Source organism: Gallus gallus, chromosome 5, assembly GCF_016699485.2.
Source record: "Gallus gallus isolate bGalGal1 chromosome 5, bGalGal1.mat.broiler.GRCg7b, whole genome shotgun sequence".
Taxonomy (NCBI): Eukaryota; Metazoa; Chordata; class Aves; order Galliformes; family Phasianidae; genus Gallus; species Gallus gallus.
In genome coordinates this window covers 10,928,810-10,943,317 of record NC_052536.1, presented here as the reverse complement: position 1 = coordinate 10,943,317, position 14,508 = coordinate 10,928,810, and the positions used below count along the sequence as shown (strand labels likewise).

At 35.2% G+C, this 14,508-nt stretch overlaps 1 protein-coding gene across 18 annotated transcripts in view; it reads left to right on the top strand.

Annotated features, from left to right (window-relative positions):
- The window catches only part of SOX6 (SRY-box 6), a 404,747-nt gene that overhangs the window by 234,415 nt on the left and 155,824 nt on the right, over positions 1-14,508 (top strand). The window lies entirely within an intron of this gene.

The window sequence follows — 14,508 nt, the reverse complement described above, 5'->3', positions numbered from 1 at the left end:
AAAAAAGATAGTCTTTTATGACAGTAGAAGCTTAGGGTTCTAATTTTCCTCTAGGGAGTCTTAAGATAGTTCAATGTTTTTTATTGTGCAAATAGATGAAAGACTAGCCCTTTTCATTAAATAAGTTTTAATTGGTTGCTGCAACTGACTCAAGACCAAAATCTGGTTGGTTTGCCTGTTGGATATTACTTGTAGAATTATGACAATAAGAATGAGACAGGTAAGAAATCCTAGAGTAATGTAAATGACAGAAATACAGTACACAGTTTTACAGAAATGTGTTAAAATTCATAGTAACAGAAAAAGGCAACAAAATTATGTCTTGACATGACTATTTATTTAAAGCTGTATTGTCTCTTTGTAATGTGGAAAACCTTGAATACTGGTTGGTCCATTACTTGCACAATATAGCTACTTAGTCTCTAAATAGAAACTGCTTGAATGGTATTAGTGAATCAAAATTAAATATGTGGGATCTCTAACAATGCTGGATAATGTTATTTATTCTTTTAGATGGCACAAAAACCTTTTTCATGAGCTTTCATTTGTTAAAAATAAATAAAAGAGGGAGAGCAGTTCTGCATCTATGTTATTCCTCCTGTTTCCGTAGTGTGTATGTTCACTGCCGAGTGGACTGGCAGAGTTCTTACTCCAAACTGTTTTCTTATTTACCTACAAAGATTTCTTACTCACACTTGAAAGGATTTTCAACTCATTCAGATACTTTGTCTTGGAGTATAGTGTGTTGTCTGTATTAAAAATAATTACCTAACTCACCATAATTGCATATAAACAGTCATTTGGTAAGTTTCACAACTAATGTCCTGCCTCTAATCCCTGGAAACTTTGCCTTAAATTTGCCTTAAGTGATTTTAATGTCTGCAGTATTCCTTTCCATTACTAGATGACTTCCAGTAAGACTCAATACTGAATCTTTGCTAATGTAACTTCAGTTTTCCTGAACTGCCAAATGTACAAAAAAAAGCAGACACAAATGTGAAGATGAATAACGATTGCTGTTTTGTAATGCTTATTTATGCTTACTGTATTCAAAGCTCCTTGCAAATTTAGGAGAATTAAAAAAGGCGCAGAGTTAGATAGCAGAACAGTGGTGGGTCTGTAAGTGGACTCCTCTTGGCTTGCAAGCCAGTAGCCTAGCCACTGTCTCCAGGCTGGTTAGCTCCTGGCTGCTAACATCACTATCGTCAACCAAATTGCCTCGTATGAACTCCTAGTAGCATTTGTCTGCCCTAAATAATCTCAGTAAGAAAATAAATTCAACTGTCTAGCCAGTGGCAGCATGGAAACCAGATACAAAAAGGAAATCAAGGAAAGCAGAGGAACCAGAGAAGTGTTTTAATCTATCAAAAGAAATGTACATGTAAAAAAAGAAATCCTTACAGTGTTCAAGGTGGTAGATTTCATGAATCATGACTTTCACATGAAAGTCATGATTCATGAAGTTAATTTTTGTAGTTCTGAATGAATTTCTAGTTAGATAATTGGCATACTAAAGTCTAAAAGAACTGTTTCTTAAAACATATCTTCTGTGGGATATCAAATATCTTGCTTCTTAATTTTCATTAGATTCTAAATCGGTGTATTTAACTGGTGGATGTTTTTGGCTTTTGTGCAGACTTTCTATTCATCTTACTGGGAGCCTAACTAAAAGACAAGAAGCAATGCGGTAAAAAATAAGTAAATGAGGTCATTAGGGAAAAAGTCTCGATTATAAGAAAGTGAGGTGTGGTCCTGTGAGGAGCTGCTCTTTGCACTGACTGTTACTGGGAGTTGTTTATTTAAGAGAGAAGGCGTTGTTCTTGCTGCGGATAACCTGAGCACATAGTCTTCCTCTGTGTCTGCCCGAATACAGCCCTCCCCCTCAAGTGAAAGACTTGCATCTTGATTACGGAAAGGCAGTTCGCTTAGAATCAGTGCCAGAAAAAAGGGATGAAAGCAGGAAAAAAATGTACCACTGACACAAACTGTTTCTGTTTGTATTCGAAAAGCAGATAGATGAGAAGAAAAATAATTGGCTGAGAGAAACAAGTAAAAATGGTATTTTCTTGTTTTACCTCCTATATTTAGAACACAATAGTGTTAATTAGGATATAATTATAAGGTCCGTCTATTAATTCAAACAATAGAAGCCAATAGAAAAGTAACAGTGTCCCATTTATTTTTTTCTCGAAGTGGGATTGTTCCTGTTCACAATTACTCTTACATAGTGTGCTTCATCTGTAAAACTGCCTTTTCTGAATGTTCTTACTAGGATTTCATTTATTGATAATGGTCCAGATTCTTCCTTGAATTCCAGCCAGACAAGCCATTGACTTCAGGGAGGTTGCATAAAACTCTGAGGAGCGTTTGGCAGAATGCTTAGTAGCCAAATTCCAGTGGTTAAATAAGTCTGCTTGTTCATTTGATATGTTTATAAATGAAACACATAGGTCAAATTTTCAAAGGTCTGTGAAGCTATTGAGCTCATTTAAATGACCTGCTCACCTGGAAAAAAAAAAGAAAACAACACAGCTGCCCATGCAAATCATTTGGTTGTACGCCATTTGCCAGCGTGTGCATGCAAATACATTTAAGGTATACAAGCAATTTGTTAAGCTTATGTTCAACTTTTGCAGCATTGGTCTTTAGAATAACAATTAGCAAGAGGAAATACTTTTCATTCTCATTTTTGGCATCACAAAGTTGAATAAACAGAGTGGTTTGGGGCTCTTTTCTGTATTTCTAGATATTTGGGTACGCAGAGTTCTGCGCACAATCCTCCTCTGCCCTCACAGTTTGCATTTCTGTTGCTTAGATATCTAGTTTTCCTTCAGCAGCAGTGTCTAGGCAGAGTAGTGTCGTTTATCACTATGCAGAGTCTGTTTTAAGTTTTCTGTTTCTGTTTCAAATATAAATCATTGAAGTAGCACAGTCTTGCATGCATCAGGCAGTTGTCCCACTGAAATAGCCCGCAATGGTCTTTCTCAGCATGCAGGGTCTTTGAAGATCAAATAAGAAAGGTCAATCCTTAAGTAACTTCAGCACTGATGTTCTTGTGAAAGGGTCAGAATTGGTCTAGTAGTCTCGCAGAAGAGTGACTTGTGAGTCATCGGCTACTGTGTAACAGGTTAGTTCTCTGATTTCCATTGGTGGTGTTTACAACTGGAACTGTCTATATTTATAGGCACTGTGGCTGCAATGTCACTTTCTTTGTACAGTATCCTCTGTTTTGGGAAGGATGGTGATTGACATTCATAGTTTTATCCAGTATAACCAATGCAGAAGTCGGTTTGCATGATTACTTATTCCGTCTTCTTTCATATTTACTTTATTAAAAAGAGCCTGTAACTCCTATTTCATGTGTCATGTACACACTATACACATTTATAGACTTAAAAACATTTGGATAGGTGAGAAGCAGCATGGCTGTTTCCTAAGGAAATGTTGAATTGAGTAAAACCAGCTTCATTCACTTGATAGTCTGCTGGTATGCTCTACTGTAAACATGCCTGAAAATGGTAGTCGTTCCTGGTATTAGAACACCGGGCAGACTGAAGGAGGTGTTTTCTAGGAGCATTTAGTGTGTGCACACTAATATCTGGAAGAGAACAGTGAGACACAACTGTTTGAAGCTAGCAGTTTAACACTATCCATTTCTGTGATAGTCTTGGGAGAGTGTTCTGTGCGAGTGAATCCTCAGGCAAAGTATGGTTTCTGTGATTTTACAGTGAATTAATTTTTTTTCTTAAAACATGCGAGATTTACAAAACATTTCAAATGCTATTTTTGTTTCTGTTTTGTAAAATTTATCTGCATAGATAAGCTTTTGGGTGCTTTGTGGTGCACTACATCAAGTATGAAGACTGTTTTGAGGAAAATAAATCTGAGGTTTACTGTAGCCCTTGCTAACAGCGCAGTCAGGATTTGTACAAATTATTCCTCGGTATAATTGCTGAAATTTCTTTTTGTGAATTCTAAGGGTATATAACAGTCTGCTTTATAAATATGTATAAATAAATATATATGTCTTATATCACAGAGGCACTCAGAGGCTTTTAATTATGTCACTTTGTATGGCTATAGACATTTCAAAGCTCTCCTTTGTGCTCTTTGTTATAAACATATTTTTTTTCTTTTGAAGTCAGTGTGATATACATACTGGCAATTAAAAACTCAGCTCAGGCTTTGAGACGCAAGGTCTTCTTAATTAAAAGTCAAACAAAAGCTACAAGCAAAAGACCCACTGTACGATTAAGGTCTAAAGTGTTATGATACATTAGAATCATTGTTAACTCTAGGATTTAAAAAATCAATACACAGGAAAAAGAATCAACTGGTTCCAATTAGTGAAACCAATGAAAGCATCCAACAAAACATAACAAAACAATGCAACCCAGAGACCATACACCCAAATCCTTAAGAAATTGGTCCTGATTGAATATATACCACAGGCTATAAAGTTTTCTCGTAGTGTATTTATTTCCATGATCCAATAACATGCTTAGCTCTAAGTTTTAGATCTCTAAATCAGACAGGTGTATTTGTTCTGCCATTTCTCAAGTGTGTAACATTACAAAAGCTACACCTCCAGGTCTAACCTGATCTTCTAAATTGTTACCTTGATATTTGAATGACTGAATATTTCATAAGCACTTTCAACAGTCAGTGTTTGCATACTTCTTTGTCTGATTTTCTAGAGGAAGGTAATACATTTATATATATATATATGCGTATATCTAATATTTATTTATTTTAGTTAAACTTACTGAGCCCCATTGCACCTATTTCTTTTGATTAAGATATTATGATACTGATCTAATCAGCTAGACCAAATATGTAGTCTAGATTAAACTACTTTGTTTTACATCATCTTGACATTTCTTGCTATGAAATACTTTTTCCCAGATTCTGGAATTAAGTAGCCTGCGCTTTATGCATAGTTCAGTTCTGTGGAAATGGATGAGACTGCTCACTGTATGTATGTTATTATTTAAATTATGTACATGTGAGTCTTGGCAGGATTGAAGCTGTACTTAGCAAAAAAAAAAAAAAAAAAGAAAGAAAGAAAAGAAAAAAAAGAAAAAAGGAAACATATTTATTGCTGTGGTCTTTTGGTCACGGTGTCATATTTCAGCGACACCTATCACAATCATGCCTGCTTCTAGTGTTAAAAATTATTGACTGTTACCATTTCTAGTTCTTAAAACTCCACAACTATAAATTACGTTGTAATTAACCTTTCATATAAATCAAGTTATCCGTATTGTTGAAAACATTTTATAAATAATATTAAGAAGGATGCATGCAGTATATTTCCAGACATGCAATGAATTTGTTATGGCAATCATATAAATGTAAGATATATCCATATACACACATATATATCATATACATTATATACCTGACTGTGCATTTATAAAATAAGATATATATATCTTATTGTGGTATGTTTCTAAGACTCATACATTCAGAACTAAATGTATGAATTCAGTGCTATATTGAAAGAAGTGGGACAGCTCGTTTATACACTGTGTTCTGTGGAACTGTGGCTTGAATATCATACTAAGAAATAGTACCAACAGTTCATGAGAAAAAGGGATAAGAAGGATAATGATGCTAATAATAAGGAACTGGAAACAGCAGTACATTTGCTGGACACATTAGGAAGGTATTGTCAGTTGTACAAAGAGTGATAAGAAATTGTATGGCACTAAAATGTGTTAATTTCAAATGCTGTTTAATTATTTTTTTTAATAGAAAAAGAATAGAATATCAACTAAAGCACATAAGAAGGTTTTCTTTTCTTTTTTTCCAGAAAAATTCCTTTTTTTTTGGTCTGCTGTATTTTGGATGATATTTTCATTGTTGATTTTCATTATATGAGTAATTGTTTTCTTTAATGAATACAGCATCTGTCACTGTAGTTGAAAGGTCTCTATGTTGAAGAACCTTATCATCACTTGGAAGTGAAGGCCTCCTCTACTGACACAGGATGTCAGTGACAAATTTCCTTTAGACTTAAGTCTCAGCTTAGTTGCTAATGGAGATAATTAGTTTAGTGAGATAAAACTCCTATTGAAGACAAATAATGTCATATGAAAAAACAAGTGCATGTGTCGAAGTGGGCTTTTAGATTTTGTTGCTGTAGTCCAATCAAGTAAAATTCTAACAAATGAATGAATGTTACCATTTATGTAGAAAGATGCTTATTGACACCATATTGAAAGGATTGAAATTTTCTGATGAGTGTGGATTCTGCTGAAACCTGCAGGTGTACTTTATCAACCTTTTTTTATAGAAGTTTCATATTAAGGAAATCTGATTTAAGTGTCAGATGTAAATGAACATATAGTGCTATACTGCTATGTTGTATCTATGGATACTGAGGAATCTGGGGAAGGGTATAAGGAAAGGGCAAGTAATATTTCCTCAGTGTACTCTTCCACTTTCCTATGATCCCATGATAATGGGCTTCCTGATTCAGAGGTGGTACATTTGGGTTTAATGGCCATTGATAGAAATATCATCTATAAATACATCCAATCACTCTTGAACCTTTTAATTGACAGCTGGAAAGTATATGGGGATAAGTTCAGCAGTTAGCAATATTCTGTATATAACAGTATCTCCTTCTCCTTTATATTTGAACCTTGTAGGTATCCCATAGATCTTGTATTATAATGGATGGGGAGATGCTATTTCTTGTTCATCTTCCCTGTTATATTCCATTCAGTTGTCTATTATTCAGGTTAAAAAGTGAAAAGTATTTATTTATCCTCATATGAAAGTTATTCTATACCTCTCACTCTCACCACTCTTCTCTGCAGAAAATATCCCTATTCTGAGCAACACCAGCCTTTAGTACTGATTAATGAGATCCTTTGTGGCAATCTTTTTCACCTGAGTAAACTCCCTTTCTGATCAGGGGTTTTGAAGTAGGGTCTTGATGTGTGGATGTTGTGGGATAGTGAGAGCATCCTGATGGAATCGAAGAATGCCAGATATTTTTTCTTAAGAGAGGTATTAAAGCACCTTAATGGGAACTACACAAAATGTAGACTCAGAGGTGACTTAGAAATGTCATCTGTAAAGCTTCAGGATGTAGCATTAGTAACAAATAAAAATGAAGTATGAACACAATTGGAAAACTCACAAGCAGTTGAGAGTAGCAAGAAAGTAAAGTGCAACCTGACACAGTCACTGCCTCAAAAGATCAATGAGGGGTAGAAGAAAAAAGGAATATGAGAGGAGTTATACTCCCTAAACAAGTTGACCCTTTGGAAGAAGGTAACGATCAGCATTTGTTATGAGAGATCTTGATTTTTCTGACCCTGTCACCTCATTTCAGGTCTGACCAATGACATCTGACAGCTTTCTGCTAGAGGGCAGATTTCGTTAAACTAAGCTCCCTTTCCTCCTTTTCACCTCCTTGTGCTGACATTAAAGTGAGTCCATATTCAGGACCCCCTTGCTCCCGTTAGATCCTTCCTGGTACAACTCCCTGCTTAACTGTTGAAGTTGCTTTCTTCCTTCTCCCTCTATGCTCCTCCCAGTCCACCCCACAATATTTATTTTGGATTAAAGTAATTTCTTCCTCTCTTTTCAGCTCCCTACAACTTATTTCAGTTGTGACATGATTTGCCAGGAGAGTTTCAAAAGTACTGAAAAGGAAGCCTCTTCAATTAAAAGAAATATGAAAATGATAAAGCAAGTTAAGAGACCTGTAGTGAAATGAATTCCGTAGAAAAGTTTGTCTGTACAGAGGAATGAAACTGAAAGCTGTTAAGGGCATAGTCTACTCCAAATCCTGTGAATTCATAGCTATGAGTTGATCATAGGTATTATCCTGTGTTAATAAAAGCAATAGACATCTGAAAGCAGCTTGATCAGAAATGGTTCTTGGTCATTAGCTGGCCATGCTTAAATCCTACTACTGTATACATACATACATATATATATTTAATATACGATGTATATATGTATATGTATAACACTGAGGGAAAGATGTCAGGGCCCTGGAACGTATCCAGAGAAGGGCATTGAAGCTAGTGAGGGATGTGGAGCACAAGTCTTATGAGGAGCGGCTGAGGCAGATGGGATTGTTCAGTCTGGAGAAGAGGAGGCTCAAGTGACCTTTTTGCTCTCTACAGCTGCCTGAAGGAGGTTGTGACGGGGTGGGGGTTGGCCTCTTCTGTGTAACTAGTGATAGGATTGGGGGGAATGGCCTCTAGTTGTGCCAGGGAGATTCAGGTTGGATGTTAGGAAATACTTCTTCTTTGAGAGAGTGGTCAGGCACTGGAACAGGCTGTCTGGGAGGTGGTGGAGTCGCCGACCCTGGAGGTGTTCAAGAAACATTTAGATGTTGTACTGAGGGACATGGTTTAATGGGAAATATTGTTGACAGGTGGATGATTGGACAGGGTGATCTTAGAGGTCTTTCCAACCTTGGTGATTCTATGATTCTATACCATTTCTTATCCTTTTTCTTTAAATTATTGGTAGTTTCCAAATATTTACCTTGTGCTGTCAATATGAATTAAAGTTTAATGTTAGTCACATTAGTCATAAATGTTCTTTGGAGGCTATACACGATTAAGCTGAGACCTGTTCAATAGCTGTTTAAAACCTGTTGCCCTGTAGATAGCAGAAATGAGAGGCTAACACACTCATGTCTGCAATGAATCCTCCTCTCTATTAAGATTTGTTTGAATAGTTTTCTGTCACAACAGGTGCACAATTATTTTATGAGTAAAATATTATCAGCCTTCCAAATTAGCCAGGGCAAAATGCAAGTTGTCTGATTAAATAATCAAACCCCATACTTAAAATGCTCTTGATTTCCACAGGAATTTTAAGATGCTAAGTCCCAGTCTATCAGTGAAACTATGATTGTTTGCAGCATGCAAGTAGCAGCATGTAGAGTATCCTGCATGGTACATTTTACATAATTCATCCTACATTATACAAGACAAAACTGCTAAAAAAGCGTATAATAATAGGTTTTACTTCCAGACAAGCAATTTTAATCTACCAGTGAAAGTATTATACTGTGCATTAAATCAGAAAAAAGTGGGCTTCTAATGGAAACTAGTTTGAAAGTGTTCTGCATTCAATTAAGAAGCATATCAGTTTAGAAATATAAAGCCCTCTGTTGTTTTTTAAATAATTTAGTTTATGAAGGAGGAGGGAAAAAAGGAAATATCCTCTGAATCTGAAGTGCAGCTTGCAGTGTGAAGATCACATATGTCACCAGTTGTTGAATAGATTAGTAAAATGCAGTAACTTGGAGATTCAAGAAATGGCTAAGTTCTGAAACAATATGAATGGAAAACTTAGCAGTAACTGTCAGATACAAATTATACACACGTATTTGTTTATTTTCATATCTGAATCTGTCAATCAAGGAATGCTATGAATCAGGAGATAGGATCTCAAATACAAAAACCACAAGTCAGAGACAGCATCTGGAGGAACTCCAAGCCACAAAAATTAGGGAAGAAGCACAGAGGGAACAAAAACTATAAATGTGTGCGTGGATCCTGCCTCTCTGTACATTGAGTTTAAATAATTGTGTTCATACATCAATAAGAATAATTGCTGATAAAAATTATAGTCCTTATTTTGGGCAGCAATATGTTTTACTAAACGTAAAATTAAATGTAATTTATATTAACTAGGGATAATAAGAAAGTGTGTAGTGTAAATGGTTGACATTTCCAACATTTTTGAGCATATTAGTACTATATGTGAAGATACATCATTCACATTTTATTTGACTTGGAAATACGGTAAATTTATATTTGCTACTAAAATGTTCTAGTGAAATAAGGTCACAGTTCTGACCTCTAAGAGAAATAGATTGTTTGTAGACAAGCTTCACCACACTTTGAAAGTCAGTCATATCGCTGATATAACTGTTTACAAGACAATTTCAATTTTATCTGGAAGGTGGAATACAGTATTTTTATAGGTTTCAAAACAAAATCTCTTGTTAAAATGTTGGTATTGTACTCAAGTTACAAAATTTCAGAAGGCAGTGTAACGTATACAGACATTTTAGATAGGTTTGTGCAACTTAAATTTCTCTAAATGTAGAAAAGCTTACAGAGATTTCAACTTTTGATGAAGAAAACGAAATGGGCATAACTGTTACGTGGTTTCTTCTTCAGATCCATTATCATAGAGTTCCTTTTAACTTGTAACTGAAAAAACTTCTTTTTCACTTAATTTCTATACTGTAGTGGCAGGATCTATTTACTTACATACCGTTAAGATTCTGCAAGTCACAGGACGGCTAAAGATTTTCTTATACAGGGTCTCTGGTAAATAGAGGGTTCCTACCTCAGGATTCATTTGTAAATTATTTAACAGTGTTCACTATTTTGGTGTTTTCTGCACCTCCTGAGGTGTAATTTTGGGTCTCTTGGACTTCAGCTACAGATGGGGGTGCCCACTTGCTGTACAAAATTGTATGGTGATAATCAGGGAATCACTGGAGAAAAAAATATGGATGCTAATTATGTCTGCTAAATCTGCTATGGGAAATTTATATTATGACAGTTATGCCTATGTAAAATAGTTCAATACTTTAAACATATAGAAATTAATGTCAAGTTCAAGTTTGGAAGTGATGGAACACTGATATATGTAATCAAACTGAAGACTGTTTAGCTTACTTTGATGAAACAGTCTTCCCAAAGGAGAAAAAGTATTTCTTGTAGTAGGCCCACTCCAACTCTTGCAGCATCATCTGTGAAAAGGGAGTGCTGCTCTTCACTGATCAAAGTCAGATCCTGTACACCAGCTGGAATCACCAGAGCCAGGGCTGAGACTGCTGCTACTGTCTGAAATGGGAACATTTCTAAACTCAGTTATTGTGATGATGCTTAACAGCCCATGAGAGGAGTGTGTGTATATACATGTGTGTATGTGTAACACACATTATTAGCTCTTAAAAAGTTTCTTTTCTGTTGAACTCAGGATATCTTATACTTGTTTAGTGTTCATGACTGACAGATAGAAAATAGTTAAATGATGTTGTGAGAACTGGAAGGTTAGCTGATAAACAAGGTAATGATTTTGTAATGCTTGCTTTTACAAGCTTTTCTAGTAGTGCTTTTTTTGGACAGCAGTAACTGTGTTGTAGCAGGTGTTTTAGAAGTCATGCCGTTGAGTAGGCAATTGAGAAAGTCACTGTTCTTAAACTGAATTAACACCTAAAAAAACACTGAGTACTTGAGTTATTAAAAAAATATATTTTTTTAATCTGGAAGGTAATTGTGAATAAGTGCATGTGGCTGTTGCCTTAGAAATGCATTTTCTGTATTGTCTTTACTTGTCGTATTCATCTTATGCAAGTTGAGCTTCTCAGATGGACTTCTGTCTTGTGTGTTGAGTACATGGTATAACTGAAAGCACGGAACATTTCATTTGTGCAGGAGCAGAAGGACATTATATTTCCTATTATATATCAAGCCAATAATGGAACAGTTCCAAGGAAGAAATTTAAAATTTGAAAATGAATGCAGTCTTTGATGCTTTGAAATTACCAATGTGCCAATGAGCTCTAGAAAGTGATATCTAGATAATTCTGGTCTTTCAGATATGGCCTTAGTATCTAGAAGGTGAAGACCTCCCTCAGATGAAAATACCAGAAAACTTTTCTGGTGATGTTATATGATTTAGACACATTGATCTCATTTTTAAAAATAGTGTTAGATCTCATCCAATTTGATGAGTATCTGATGCTTAAAGTATGCTTGAAAACAGGCAGAGATCTCTCTGCAACAGTAAGAATCTGAAATCCATTTAAACTGCTTGTCCCAGGGAAACCTAAGGTCCAAGAAATGCCTTGGAAAGCTATCTGAGAACTTTTCAGATACAGTCAGATTTAAGTCTTGATGCATATTTAAAATTCATAGAAAGCAGAAGGCAACTAAAGGAATTGCTTAAGTGAAAAAAAATACATTTTGCAGTTGTAATTAGCCTTCACCGTAGCTGACAGGATCTCAGCATCACAGGTCACTGATATAACTGCTAAGTATGTCACAGACATTACATAGTGAGTTGCAATAGATGTGTTGTTTGGAACATAGCTCCTTTTTTTTTTTTTTTTCTTTTTCTTTTTCTTTTAATAGGACACTTAAAAGGAACATGATTAACTTTCAAGCCACTTCAGAGAAGTCTCAGTGGAAATGCTGTCTTGCTTCTGCTTTTGTTTTTCCTTGCTAGGAAAAAAAAACAAAAAAACATAATTGTGGTCACTGTAGAAATACAATAATGAAGATGCAACTTGGATTAATTGCTGTTGTTGTAAGGTGAAAGCAACAGTTAGGGCACCCTGATTTCTTAAATATATCCCACAATTATTTATAAGGTTATCAATTCAAATGACATTGTAATGGATTTGAGAAACCTCTTGATGTGTTTCCTACTTGCAGCCAGTGCTTCAAGCATTTTTTTCTGGATTATCCTTAGGTTTTGCCTAAAGTTGTGCCTAAAGTTCAGGCCTTTGAATAGTAAATCACACTAAGGCTTTGTAGCAGACAATATTTATGTTTTTGTTCAGAGTGATTCTGCCAGAGTGCTAGAATATCTGTATTTCTGGTTAGGCTCTGGAATGGGCTGCCCTGGGAGGTGGTTGAGTCACCATCCCCAAAGGTGTTCAAGAAATATTTACATGTTGTACTGAGGGTCATGGTTTAGGGCAAGATATTGCTGGTAGGTGGATGGTTGGGCTGGATGATCTTGGAGGCCTTTTCCAACCTTGATGATTCTAGGATTCTATGATATGCAGAATAAAATAAAATGATACCACTTTCTCATTGTGAGACTGAAGAGTTTCATTACCAGTCATTCCATAGGGAAGGGTTGCATTAAATGTTTTTGTTTGTGATCAGCTAGGTATACAAATAAATTGAATTAAGAAAATATCCCAATGTGCTTTTAGTTGCTTGTAAGAAACATCTGGCTAAACATGCTTGTGGTTAGTGTATAATTATTCCAGTACACTGTTAGAATATGGGTAGAACTTCAATTTGTAAATTTAGGTCACCTCTGGTTAATGTGATTTAGGAGTTTTTCTGCACTTAGAAAGCTGGATTGATAATTCTGCAGTGTATTTCAAAGAAGCACAACTTGTTTTTCATAGAAATCTAATTTGTTCCAGAATGGGTTCACTTTATTTGTTTGCTTGCTTATTTATTTTTTAATTAAATAATGAGGGACCAACAGGCATTGCTTACTTTGGTTTTTCCTTCTCATACACTGTGACTGTGGTTATTACAAAAGATGAGATAATCCATATTTGTAGCATTAATATGCTCTGCTAAATGGGTTTTACAGATTAATAGATTGTATGTAGCAGATAAGTAGCACTTTCAATGTAAAACTAGTTATGAAAGAAATTTAAAATAATATTCAGTTTTACAAGCCCGAAGCTTCCAGTTTTGACCACCTAACAGTGTTATTAATGAACATATTAGTGGACTTGTTTGAAAGCTCAGTGAAATCAGTGTAAATCCTTCAACTGACTTCTGTGGGCATATGCTAAATGTATAAAAAGTTGTTGCTTTGCCATACATATCAAAGGCTTTTGACTAAATTGTCGCTTCTCAGATGAAGCAGGAAGTTTCTTCTTTACAGCTTCCATGATCGACAGGGTATGCTAATGTCCTTGTTTTGCAATAAACTTTGCTTCTTCATTACTTATCACCAGAGGCAATAAAAATCTTCAGAGGCAAATATAAGTTTTTCATTGATATACTTGTTTGTATTTGTAAGACATGAAAGATGAACATGTAATTAAGATCAAAATTAAAATTTATATTTAAAGTATATAAATCTTGCAGTACTAATACTCCTCATATTTATATTTAGACATTTTTGAGTGGTGTAACTACTAACTACTAACTAAAAACTCATGGAAGTAACTTATTTAACAAGATTTATAAAAAGTAACTGCAACAGTATAAGTCAAAATACATTTCACAGGGGCACATATCTCCTGTGTATGTTATGCATTTTGGATGCAACAGAAGAAATGTGTTTGGGTAATAATTTTCTATATAGGAAAAGAGGCAAGATGACTAGAGTACGTATTAATATAATATAATTAATATTACCAGAGTATGATTAATAGAGTATACAAGAGTATGTTAGGATCTCACTGCAAAACAAGTAAATGCATTGGCCTTTTTATAAAGCAGGTGCAGTGACACCTGTGAAATGGATCTTGTCCCCTCTTGCACCAACAGATAAAATAATTAGTTACTGTGTTTGTTCTCATGGACCTTCCTGTGACAGAGATGCTCAGGTTCAATATAAGGTACCACATCATTCTCCATAAAACTAGATTAGCATCAGGAGAACATACAGTAAATAGATGGGGTTTTTCACCTCATTTGTCCATGTTCAGTTGCAGACGTACATCTAAAAGCTGAATGGACTTCAGCTCTCGCTTTTTACCATCACTCCATGTATATATTACCAGACATTACAGTTCAAAAT